A 13,157-nucleotide genomic window follows, 5' to 3' on the forward strand; every position below is an offset into this window, starting at 1 on the left:
CTGCTTCGGAATAAAGGTCCAAGAAACTTCCTTGGGCATGGAACAATACAGGTGACTCACTGTCTTGTGTTGTGACAATCAATTCTTACTGCTAATATGCTCACCTCCCCAAGGCAGGAGGAGGATGCAGGGCTCTATGTTGTTAGGAGGCTGTGGGGGTTCCAAGTCACCTCAAAAAGAATTGAGTGGTTTTGTACCCTTGTCGAGTTAATTAGGTAGAGTTATTTCTGGACTCTCTTGGGGAAAACACTCTATAGGCTTCAGAGTGTGTTTGGAAATGAGAGGAAAACAAAAGAACATATTTGCCTAACCCTTTTATCATTTAGAACCAAATTTCTTCCATAGACAAAGACATTTGTCTCTGAGAAATATAGTAAGTCAGTGGAGAAAATAAAAGCTATTTGGAATAAAAAATTTTTAAACATTTTTTAAAAAATTAAATAAAAAAAACTTGCTCTTCTTTCTAAGAATCATTCTGGCCACATCTCTTTTCCTCTTCTCTTTGAATTTAACTTTAGTTCAGTACATTTCAAATTTACCCTAGAAATTTAACCTTGGTCTCAGGGTAGTGTTCAAACAACTGCTGGAAAAATCATGGATAAGTCATGAAGTAGGTATGGAACAGAATCTATTAGGGAAAGGAAAACATGGAAAGCTCACTCTTTTTTTCCAGTACACAACAGTCATTAAGAAGCAACTGAGGGGCAGCTAGGTGGTGTAGTGGATAAAGCACCGGCCTTGGAGTCAGGAGTACCTGGGATCAAATCCAGTCTCAGACACTTAATAATTACCTAGCTGTGTGGCCTTGGGCAAGCCACTTAACCCCATTTGCCTTGCAAAAACCTAAAAAGAAGCAATTGAGGTGGAGTGGCTAGGTGGCGTAGCAGATAAAGCACCCTAGTGGATAAAGCACCGGCCTTGGAGTCAGGAGTACCTGGGTTCAAATCCGGTATCAGACACTTAATAATTACCTGGCTATATGGCCTTGGGCAAGCCACTTAACCCCATTTGCCTTGCAAAATCCTAAAAAAAAAAAAAAAGAAGAAGCAATTGAGGAATATCTCTACCCTGGCTTCTCTGTTCCACAGAGGAGGGAAAAGTAGCCCAGTCACAAGTCTAGCTGGCATGGAACCAGGTAAATATATTCATATATATATTCTGGCAGGAAGTAAAAAGTTAGCAACTATATTCCTAACAAAGAAAAAAAATTTCACCAAGATGGTCATGGTAGTGGTAGTAATAGTTAGTATTTATATATTTCTTTAAGTTTGCAAAGTGCATTACATGTTACCCAAAAAATCCTGTAAATTGGATGCTTTTATTATTCCCAATTAATGGGAATGGAAATTAAGGCTGAAAGAGCTTAAATGGTTTGTCCAGTGTAGCACAGCTAGTTAGATTCAAACTCAGACTTCCTAATCCAAGTCCAAAGCTCTATCCACCAGGCCACCCCACTGGAAAGCAAAATCCCTACAAATTTTGTGGTTTTTAAAAAATATATATTTATTAATAACTTTTTAAAAATTTTACCAACATTTCTGTTTTCTTCTCTATCTCCTGCCGAAACCATCTCATAACATAAAATTTTTTTTAACTGCAAAACCAACTTTAAAAAAAATATGCAGGGCAGCTAGGTGGTGCACTGGATAGAGCACTGGCCCTGAAGTCAGGAGTACCTGGGTTCAAATTCAGTCTCAGACACTTAATAATTACTTAGCCGTGTGGTCTTGGGCAAGCCACTTAACCCCATTGCCTTGCAAAAAAACCTAAAAAAAATGCAATGTTCCATATCTATGACCTCCTACCTCTCTCTGCAAAGGAGTCAGTAGGGGAAAGAGGAAAGGGAAGTTTTCTCATGTCTTCTTTTTTTTTTATTATTTTTATTTTTATTTTTATTTTTTTATTTTTCAAGGCAATGAGGTTAAGTGGTTTGCCCAAGGCCACACGGCTAGATAATTATTAAGTGTCTGAGGTCGGATTTGAACCCAGATACTCCTGACTCCAGGGCCGGTGCTCTATCCACTGCGGCACCTAGCCGCCCCTCATGTCTTCTTTAGGCAAGTATTTGTTCTTTGTAGTTTTATGATACTCACTTTTCAATTGTTTTGTGATAGTTTTTTTTTCCATTTACATGAAGGAATATAATTTTTTTTTCCTGCAATACATGGCACTTACAGAAAAACTGACCATGTACTAGGACATAAAAACCTAATGATCAATTTCAGAAAGGCAGAAATGGTGATTACATCTTTCTCAGATCATAATGCAATAAAAATCATATGCAATACTGGGCTAGGGAGATACAAACCCAGAACTAAACAACATACCAAAACCTATGAGATGCATTCAAGGCAGTTGTCAGGGGATATATTATATCTTTAAATGCTTACATGAATAAATTTTAGAAAGAAGAAATCAATGAACTAAATAGCAACTAAAAAAATTAGAGAAAGAACAAATTAAAACCCCCCAATTAAATACCATATTAGAAATTCTAAAAATTAAAGGAGAAATTAATAAAATCAAAAGCAAGAAAACTATTGAACTAATAAATAAAACCAAGAGCTGGTTTTACAAAAAAAAAACAATAAAAGTGATAACTCTCTGGTCAATTTGATTTAAAAAAAAAGAAAGCCAAATTGCCAGAATCATAAATGAAAAAAAGATGAATTCACCACCAATGAGGAGGAAATTAGAGGAAATTAAAGTAATAATTCGAAATTATTTTGCTCAACTCTATGTCAATAAATATGGCAATCTAAGTGAAATGGATGAATATTTACAAAAATATAAGTTGCCCAGATTAAATGAAGAAGAAATTAAAAACCTAAATAATCCTATCTCAGAAAAAGAAATTCAACAAGTCATTATTGAACTCTGTAAGAAAAAACTCCAGGACCAGATGGATTCACAAGTGAATTCTATCAAACATTTAAGGAACAATTGGTTCCAATTCTATATATAAACTCTTTGGAAAAATAGGTGAAGATGGAACTCTGCCTAACTCTTTCTATGACACCAATATGATGCTGATATCTAAACCAGGAAAAGTCAAAACAGAGAAAGGAAATTACATACCTATCTCCCTGATGAATATATATGCAAAAATCTTAAATAAAAATCTTAGCAAAACAATTACAACAAGTTATCACTAGGATAATACAGTATGATCAAGTAGGATTTATCCCAGGAATACAGGGTTGGTTCAATATTAGGGAAACTGTTAGTAAAATTAATTATATCAATAACATACATATCAGAAATTATATGATCATATCAATAGATGCTGAAAAAAGCTTTTGACAAAATACAGCACCCATTCCTAATAAAAACACTAGAGAGTGTAGGAATAAACAGACTGTTCCTTAGAATAAGCAGTATCTATCTGAAACAATCAACAAGCATTATATTCAACAGGAATAGGCTTTAGGCATTCCCAATAAGATCAGGGGTTAAACAAGGATGACCATTATCATCACTACTATTCAATATTGTATTAGACATATTAGCTTCAGCAATAAGAGAAGAAAAAGAAACTGAAGGAATTAGAATAGGGAAGGAGGAGACAAAACTCTCACTCTTTGCAGATGACATGATGGTGCACCTAAAGAATCCCCAAAAAAGGCATCTAAAAAACTACTAGAAATAATTAGTAACTTTAGCAAAGTAGCAGGATATAAAATAAACCCTCATAAATCCTCAACATTTCTACATATGACTAGCAAGATACAGCAGAACGAGCTATAAAGAGAAAAATCTCATTCAAATTAACCTCAGACAAAATAAAATACCTGGAAGTCTACCTGCCAAGGCAGACTCAAAAATTTTTTGAAAACAATTACAAAACTCTGCTCACACAAATAAAATCAGATTTAAATACCTGGTCAAACTCATGGATAGGTCAAGCTAATAAAATAAAAATGACAGTTCTACCTAAACTAAACTACTTGTTTAGCACCCTACCAATCAAAATTCCAAAAAATTACTTTAAGGAGTCCTAACTTTTTTTAACTGCAAAACCAACTTTGAAAAAATATGCAGTGCTCCACATCTATGACCTTCTACCTCTGCAAAGGAGTCAGTAGAGGAAAGGAAAGGGAAATTTTTTCATGTCTTCTTTAGGAAAAGTTTGTTCACTTTTCAATTGTTTTGTGATAGTTTTTTTTTCCCATTTACATGACGTAGTCACTATGTTGTTTCTTGGCCCTGTTTACTTTATTCTGCATTAGTTCATTTAAGTCTTCTCATGCTACCCTGCATTCATCATTTATATCATTTCTTAGGGCAGAGCAATATTGCATTACATTCACGTACTACTTATTAAGATATTCCTCTACTGATCCCTCACTTCAACTTTATTAACTTGGAGACTGTCCAAAAACAGGTAAATTACCTGTGTTTATTTTCAATTTACCCTGTATCTATTTTACTTGTACATAATTATTTGCATATTGTCTTCCCTATAGATTGTGAAATCCCCCAAAGTGAAGATTGTCTTTTTATCTTTCTTTGTGTCACCAGGGCTTAGCATAGTGATTTGATTCATAGTAGATGCTTTAAAAAAGTGGTGCCTCAATTTGTAATACATCAATTTAATTGAATTAATTCAATATTCCTTTGAGGAATTTGAGCTACATAATACCACAGAGGGTAAAGATGAAAATTCTAGAGCTGGCAGGGGCATCATAAGTCATTTTCCTGATGAGATATTGTGGCCCACAGAGGTATCTCCCTCAAGATCACAGTCTTTCACATTGATAGGAGCATTCTACAAATGACCTATAGTCCATTCCTAACATTTACTAGTATGTCCAAAGGAAAAAAAAATTTGGGATTTTCTTGGCAAAATACTAGAGTGATTTCCCATTTCCTGTAGATGAGGAAACTGAGGCAAACAGTATCTTGCCCAGAGTCACACAGCTGGTAACTGTTTGAAGCCAGATTTGAATTCATAAAGATGAGTCTACCTGACTCTAGTATCAACAGCACTCTATCCACTGTGTCAATTAGCTGCCTGTGGAATTCTTCCACACATTTAAATCACAGCCATTTTGTTAAGTTCATTTTTTTTCTTGTTCTGTTCACACACCATTTCATTTTAACTTATTATGAGAAAAAGCAGAAATTTCAAATCCCCCGAAATATTATTGCTGTTACATCAAGCAATGGAAAAATTCCTATTTCTCTCCATCAACCCCAAATTTTTATCCCTGACTCTTTATTCCCTTTGAGTAGCTTCTCCAGGACTTCAGCCCATTAGTGAAATTCTTTTTGGAAATTCAGCAACACCAGACTGTGCAGTTGTACCTTGGGGAAAACATCTGCTACACAGTAGGGTGTGTGTTTGTGGGGGCTGGAAGCTAGGGGAGAGATGGGATGTACTCTACCAACTTTTTAAAAGACTTTTCTAAATGGTATTTTAAATTTTTAAATGGTATTTTTAAATTGCTAATGGTCTTGAGGTTTAGGAACAGTATATAGCATACACTAATCTGATCTACTTATGGACTAATATGCAGAATGAGACATATTTTGAGACATGGCCAATCTGGGAATTGTTTTGCTTGACTATGCTCGTTTGTTATAAATACTTAGTTTTTCTTTTTTTTTCTAATCATGTGTATATGTATATAGGAGGGGGGAGGAAAAATATTAATGCTTGATAACTGAAAAAATAGGATTTAATTTAAAAAAAGATATCTATTACCTAGGATGAAAGTAATCCAACATTTTATCAGTGTGGAGACTTGAATCCTGGCAATGTAGGAACAAGATCAGATTTTTGAGTCCATCTTGGACACCTATTAGTCGTATGACCCTAAGAAAAGATGTTAAATTCTCTATCCTTCAGTTTCCTTATAAGTGAAATGAGAACTCTTTACAAGATATGATGTTTTCCATGGGGTTGCCCTATGTAATCATACATGTATGTACACATTAATGTGAATGAATATTAAATGTCATGTTTTCTATCATTTAAAGTGCTTTGAAATCTGGCTCAATCCCACTTTTTCAGCATTTGACACAGTCCTTGCTCCAGTCAAAATGTCTTCACATTTGGTTCCCCCAAACCTAAAATGCCTCCTCTCCTCACCTCTACTCTCTATAATTTCTAATTTCTAAGTATAACTTTATCCATGAAGCCTTTCTCTACGCTAATCCCTTGCCCCTCAAAATAGCTCTCTCTACAAAAATATATTTATATATAATACACATGCATATGAATATATGTACATAGTGAATATATGTAAATGTGTGTTTATATAGAATATGTGTACAAATGCATATACATACATGTCACTCACAATAGAATATAAGCTCCTTGAGAGCAGGTACTTTCTTTTTTGTCTTTATATCCCCTGTCAATCAATAATTGCTAGGCACTTAGGAGACAAAAAGAGGTAAAATATAGTGACTTCATTTACAGATGAGGAAATTAAAGTGATCCATAGTCATATTAAACATTGCTCTACATCATTATTTATTAGAGAAATGCAAATTAAAACATCTCTGAGGTACCACCTCACACCTCTCAGACTGGCCAATATGACCAGAAAGGATAATGATCATTGTTGGAAGGGATGTGGGAGATCTGGAACACTAATACATTGTTGGTGAAGTTGTGAACTCATCCAACCTTACTGGAGAGCTATTTGGAACTATGCCCAAAGGGCAACAAAAATGCGCATACCCTTTGACCCAGCAATACCACTACTGGGTCTATACCCTGAAGAGATGATGAAAAAGGGTTAAAAACATCACTTGTACAAAAATATTCATAGCAGCCCTGTTTATAATGGCAAAGAATTAGAAATTAAGTAAATGTCCTTCAATTAGGGAATGGCTTAACAAACTGTGGCATATGTATGTCATGGAACATTATTGTTCTATTAGAAACCAGGAGGGATGGGAATTCAGGGAAGCCTGGAGGGATTTGCATGAACTGATGCTGAGTGGGATGAGCAGAACCAGAAAAACACTGTACATCCTAACAGCAACATGGGGGTGATGATCAACTTTAATGGACTTGTTCATTCCAACAGTGCAATAATCAGGGACAATTTTGGGCTATCTGCGATGGAGAATACCATTTGTATCCAGTGAAAAAATTGGAGTTTGAACAAAGATTTAATTTTTAAAAAACTCCAACATTTTATTATATAATTTTGCTATCTCTTATACTTTATTTTTTTCCTTAAGGATATGATTTTTCTCCCATCACTATTCAACTTAGATCAATGTATACCATGGAAACAAAGGGGGGGGGGAGCAAGATTAAGGGGAAAAATGTAAAACTCAAAATAAATAAAATCTTTCTAAGACATGTATAAAATATATAGTGCCTTCCCTCAAAAACATAATGGGGAGAGACAACACATAACTATGCTCCAAAAAAAGTATACTTAGAATCAAAAGGAAATAATTAGCAGAAGAAAAGTATTGGAATGAAAAGAAGTTAGAAAGGGATTCTTATTCTTGTAGAAGATAGGATTTTAGTTGAGACTTAAGGGGTGGCTAGGTGACCTAGTGGATAAAGCACTGGCCCTGGAGTCAGGAGTACCTGGGCTCAAATCCGGTCTGGTCTCAGACACTTAATAATTACCTAGCTGTGTGGCCTTGGGCAAGCCACTTAGCCCTATTTGCCTTGCAAAAAAAAAAAAAATGGGTGTTAGTTGAAACTTAAAAGTCAGCAGGCAGATAAGAGACAGGAGAGCATTCCAGACAAAGGGTGACAAAGAAAAGCCCATATTCCAGAGATGGAGGTCAATGTCAATGGATCAAAAAGTACATGTTGATGAATAAGGTTAAGAAGATGGGAAAGGTAGACGTGTAATGAAAGGCTTTGATCCCAAAGAGAATAGTTTGTATTTGATGAGATGAAGGAAAACCTAAGGCAATGCAAATATTATTGTCCCCATTTTAAAGACAAAGAAACAGACTCCAGAGAGATGGACTGTCCCAAGTTTCCACAGGAAGCAGCTCAATCAGGACTCAAACCAGTTTCTTTGAACTCCCACTTCAGCACCACAGTATCTTATGCTACTTTGATTATTATTAAGTAACCACAAGGCTAGAAGTTGGTCTGATCCCTTTAATACTTTCATTCCCATAACTCAGGGGAAAAATTCTGCTCTGACCTCCTAGTACCTTTCATTGTACAAAGTCTGGACCATAAGGTCTTTCTCACCAATGATCTTGTTTCACTCCATTATAGCAAAAACTTCTTGACCTAAGAAGAAAGGAATCAAGAGTTGATCTCAAGATCCTTCAAATCCAACACATTTTCCCCTAACCTACTTTTTTCAGGTACAGAGCACGTTTAGGTGATAAAGCACAATCCATGAATCCCAGCAATTCCTTTTAAGGTTTTATTGGTGCCTTTTTTTAGAGCACCATGTTCACTTTCCTCACTCATCCCTTCCTCTAGAACTTTCCCTCATAACAAATAAAAATAGTTTTAAAGAAGACAGAATAACATAATTACCACACATCTAACAGAATCTCCACATTCCACACCTCTAGTCCTCCCACTCCTGGGAGACTCATGTCCCCTAGAATTGACTAGTTGCTACTTTTAAATTGAATTCATAAGATCTTAGTACTGTTTTCATTTATATCATTGGATGTGTATATCACTGCTATCTATTATCAATTTACACAAACCTTCCATTTTTCTCTGAATTCCTAATAATGGTAATTTCTTAAGGTTCAATAATTTTCCCCCTATAATAATATGCCACAACTTGTTCAGTCATCCCCCAATCATGGGCACCTAATTTATTTCCTAGTTTTTGCCACTGTACAAAGGGCTGCTATAAATATTTTGCTATGTGGGAGTTTTCTTTTTCAATTTACCTATAAGTAGAATCAATCTATCAAATGACAATTGATCAAAAAGAATTCATTAAGTACTATTGTGTGTACAAGATATAAAGCTAATCAATGGTAACGAATGGATCAATGGTTATGAACAAATTAGTAACTATCCCCCACTTAATTTTAATCTGTTTTCCAGAAAGACAGGACCAATTTCCAAGTCCACCAACAAAATATGTACCTGGACTTCCCACAACTCCTCCAACAGTGCATGTTCTATTTGTGACTTTTTCACTTATAGTAATATTGAAAAAAACCACAAAAGTACACAGACAGGTCCTAACAACAAATTTCAAGTTCAAATATTTATTGATAAAGGACCTTCTATGGATCTAGCATTAAAAGACAGAAGTCAAAGAGGGTAGCAGCAAGGGCAATATAATAAGAGAAACACTTATAAAAGGAACCACTGAGGCACAGTTTGGGTCTGATAAAGACCATGGCTCACATACATTCTTCAATTGTATCCTTCAATGTATACTGCATGTCACCCTGGTTTGTTTAACTCAGAAAAATCTAATCCCACAAGATCACCTATAATTAGAGAGCAATGATGCACACTTGGAAGACAAATATAGACCCCGCAGAGGTGATGCATCAGCAGTCTGAAAATAATTAATGCTTATCCCAGTAATGCCACCTACACCAAGAGACTTGGGAACGGTTTACTACAGCCATAATGTCACAGAAGGATGGCAAAATCATTTTTCACATCCATAGAAGTAGGTCACAGCAAGAACATTTGGCAAAAAAAAAAAAAAATCAGAAGGAGCACAAATGGATTTTGTGACAGTATCTATTCATTTATCACTATGGTGTAAGACTTGATCATTGACTCATTTGGTGCTCCCTAGTCATCCCTCTTTCTGTATGATGACACCCACAGACGTATTGTAGGAGATGGCCGAAAAGTAAATTATCTCATGACTTAAAAAAACATAGTCCATCTGAAAACCACTTAGTGAAAGAATACAAAATAGAAAAGAAAAATGCTTTATTTCCAAATCCCAATAATCCAAGGCTTTGTGATAATGATGGTAAATACTAGCTGACATTTATAGAACACATTACACTTTTCTGGCAGAGAGCTGGCCTCAGAGGCAGGAAGACCTGAATTCTGGTCCTCCCTCTGACCCCCCACTGGAACTCTGGACAGTCTCTTGGTGTCCGAGACAATTTTGTAGTTACATAAGGCTCAAAGAAAGTTCTGATCTGCATTGGGAGAGGGAGTTTTCTCTTCTAGTAATTCCCTATATGAATGAGATCATAGATCCAGGTTCTTTACAACTCTCCCCCTCAGGTTTGAAAAATTTATATAAAGTTCGTTTTCTCTTCCTAACAACTCTAATGAAGGTAAAAGCTACAGACGTTCTCATCCCCATATTACAGAAGACAAAAATTGAGGCTGACTTTCCCAAGTTACAGAACTCTTTAAATGTCTGAAATGGGATTCAAAGTCAAGTCATCTTGATCCATATCTGGCACTGGACCCAGATGGTTCTGGAGTAGAAAATGAAGCTGGAGACTCTGCACAGTTCTCCTCACTTAAATCCAAGTCATTTACATGTCTTGGCATCACCTCACTGATGTCACGGTCCTCCTCCAGAATGAAGGACAAACAACAACAAAAAAGCCAGGTCTTACAGCCTCCAAGTCAACATTCTCATTCATTCTCTCTCTCTCTCTCTCTCTCTCTCTCTCTCTCTCTCTCTCTCTCTCTGGTTTTTGCAAGGCAAACAGGGTTAAGTGGCTTACCCAAGGCCACACAGCTAGGTAATTATTAAGTGTCTGAGACCGGATTTGAACCCAGGTACTCCTGACTCCAAGGCCAGTGCTTTATCGACTATGCCACCTAGCCGCCCCCAAGTCAACGTCAACATTCTCAATTGGTACCAGTTGGTTGGGAGCTAGCTGATGGTTCAGCACTGGATCAGAAGTCAGGAAGATCTGAGTTCAAATCCAGCCTCAGGTATCTTCTGGCTGTGTGACCCCTGGGCACATCACTTAGCCTCTGATTGTCTGACAAAAGCATCCACTGGAGAAAGAAATGGCAAATAGCTCCAGTATCTTTGCCAAGAAAACCCATGAACAGTTAGGGTTCATGGGGTCACAAAGAATCAGGCATGACTGAACAACAACAACCAGTTGGTTATGTCAATTCTTTTTCTAATGCCACTTTTCTGAGTCACGTAGACAGCCAGAATTAGCACCCTTGATAAAAGCCTAAACTAAACAAAGTAGGTTGTATAAAGCCTAGATTAGAATCTCTCTCAACAAAACAATCTTAATTCAGATATTTGGCCCACATGTGAAAGTATATTTTATCTGTGTATCAAAATGTGCAATTAATAAAGCCAGACTCCTAAAAACCATTCATAATGGGACTCTGAAGAAAGGTCTTTGGAGTAAAGCATTTTTCAGCATCACTGACCCTTGTCACCATGATCCCTGATAATATGCTAAAAGATAAGTGTGGAAATACGTATTGTATTGAGTAGGAAACAAACAAATCCAATGTCACTTCCTCTACTCAAAAGCCTTACAAAATTCAAATTTGTTAGTATGGCATTCATTGTCATCCACAATCCAACTCAAATCTACCTTTCTTGATCCTGATCTCCCCAAAATTCCTTTTAATATATTCTAGTTCTTCAATAAACTGAATTACTAACCTTCCTCTGAACACACTGATCTCCCCAAAATTCCTCTTAATATATTCTAGTTCCTCATTAAGCTGGATTATTAACCCCCCTCTGAATACACCATGAGCTTCTCTACCTCTACTCCCACAATTTCTTTTCTATTCCTTGGAATTCATTTCCCTCCCCGACATGATCTTCCCTGGACTAGTCTCCTACCGACCAAAACCGTTATTGAAGTCTTCTTACTTTCGATTCTAAAACTTTCTTTAGTTTTAGTCTAGTAACTCTTCTTCAGTTTTTTCCTTTGGCTTTTTATTTTAACCTTATACTTGAAATCCACTCTCTTTTTATGTCATTTCCTTTAAGCTTGAAGTTTAAGCTAGATATACATGTATAATCTATAGTAGATTGCTCTCTGTCAAGGGACAGAGGAAGGAAAGGAGAGAAGGAGAAAAATCTGGAACTCACAACCTTACCAAAAAATGACTGTTGAAAACTATCTTTGCATGTGGCTGGAAAAATAAATAAGTTTATTAAAAAAAAAATGAAGCCCAAGCACTTCTTCAGCATGCAATTTTTCCTGTACCCCACAACTACTAGTTCACACCCCACTCCCCAAAATACTTTGCATATATGCATACTAATTCATATTTAGATTTATTTGTATATGCATTTGTTTCTTCCATTAGAACATAAGATCCCTGAAAGTAGAAATTGTTTCATTTTATGTATTTGTATGTCCAATCCCTAGGACAATACTTAGAACACAGTAGAAACAACAATAAATACTGTTGAATTGATGATGATTTATGTTTATCTCAGTGCTGTTATAATAAGTTGACTTAATAAAGGGGACTTAATAAATCCTTGCTATTAGAACAGAGATCATTTCCTGTGTATGTAGCACATTGCATCAAGCGGCTGTTAAATATGTTTTACTGAGCTGAATTCATATTAGTAGTAATCTAATTTTTAAACAACCTGTAGAATTTTTTTTAAAAAGTCCATAAAGGTGACATGTGAAACATTTCTCTTCCTCCTCTTTTTCCTTCTTCTTCAAAAAACTATTCCTTTCTCAAACCACTTCTCCAATTAATGTTCTAACTCTGAAAACTCAGATACTTATTCATTAGCACAACCATCTCCTCTCCTTGAGACAGGCAAAAACTGTCTCCAAGAAATGATGTTTCTAGTCTAAAGTTGCCTGTTCTCATTGCCCTACATTTTTTTCTTCTTTGTCCTAACATTCTAATAAGGGCTGGAATCCAGGTTTCAGTTTCCAAATCCAAGTTTTTCACTCTCCAACTCCCTCAGCTATGTTCAGAAGATTTCTACCATCCTACCTTTTTTAATTTAACTACCCCTTTTATTCTTTCTAGCTTTCACATTCAAAGTTTTTGTTTCACTGTTCTGCCACCATTTTTTAACCTGTACCACAAAATCTACTCAGATGACAAAAATGCAGCATTTTGTTTTTTTAAAAGGATTTTCTGTGTTCTGCTTTATTATCTTTATTCCTCTTAGTGTCATCAATGACCTTCAGGCTCAGTCAGCCCTGCTAAGCACTTCCCCTCCACATTCATTCTTATTTTCTATTTTTCCTTTTCCACTGAAGCACTGAAGGACAATTGTACAATG

The 13,157-nt window shown here is 35.9% G+C and overlaps 1 protein-coding gene across 2 annotated transcripts in view; it reads right to left on the bottom strand.

Moving 5' to 3' along the window:
• UBE3D (ubiquitin protein ligase E3D) overlaps positions 1-13,157 on the bottom strand; it is a 198,210-nt gene that overhangs the window by 25,447 nt on the left and 159,606 nt on the right. The window lies entirely within an intron of this gene.

The sequence above is a fragment of the Macrotis lagotis genome, chromosome 5 (genome assembly GCF_037893015.1).
Source record: "Macrotis lagotis isolate mMagLag1 chromosome 5, bilby.v1.9.chrom.fasta, whole genome shotgun sequence".
In the NCBI taxonomy this organism is placed as follows: Eukaryota; Metazoa; Chordata; class Mammalia; order Peramelemorphia; family Peramelidae; genus Macrotis; species Macrotis lagotis.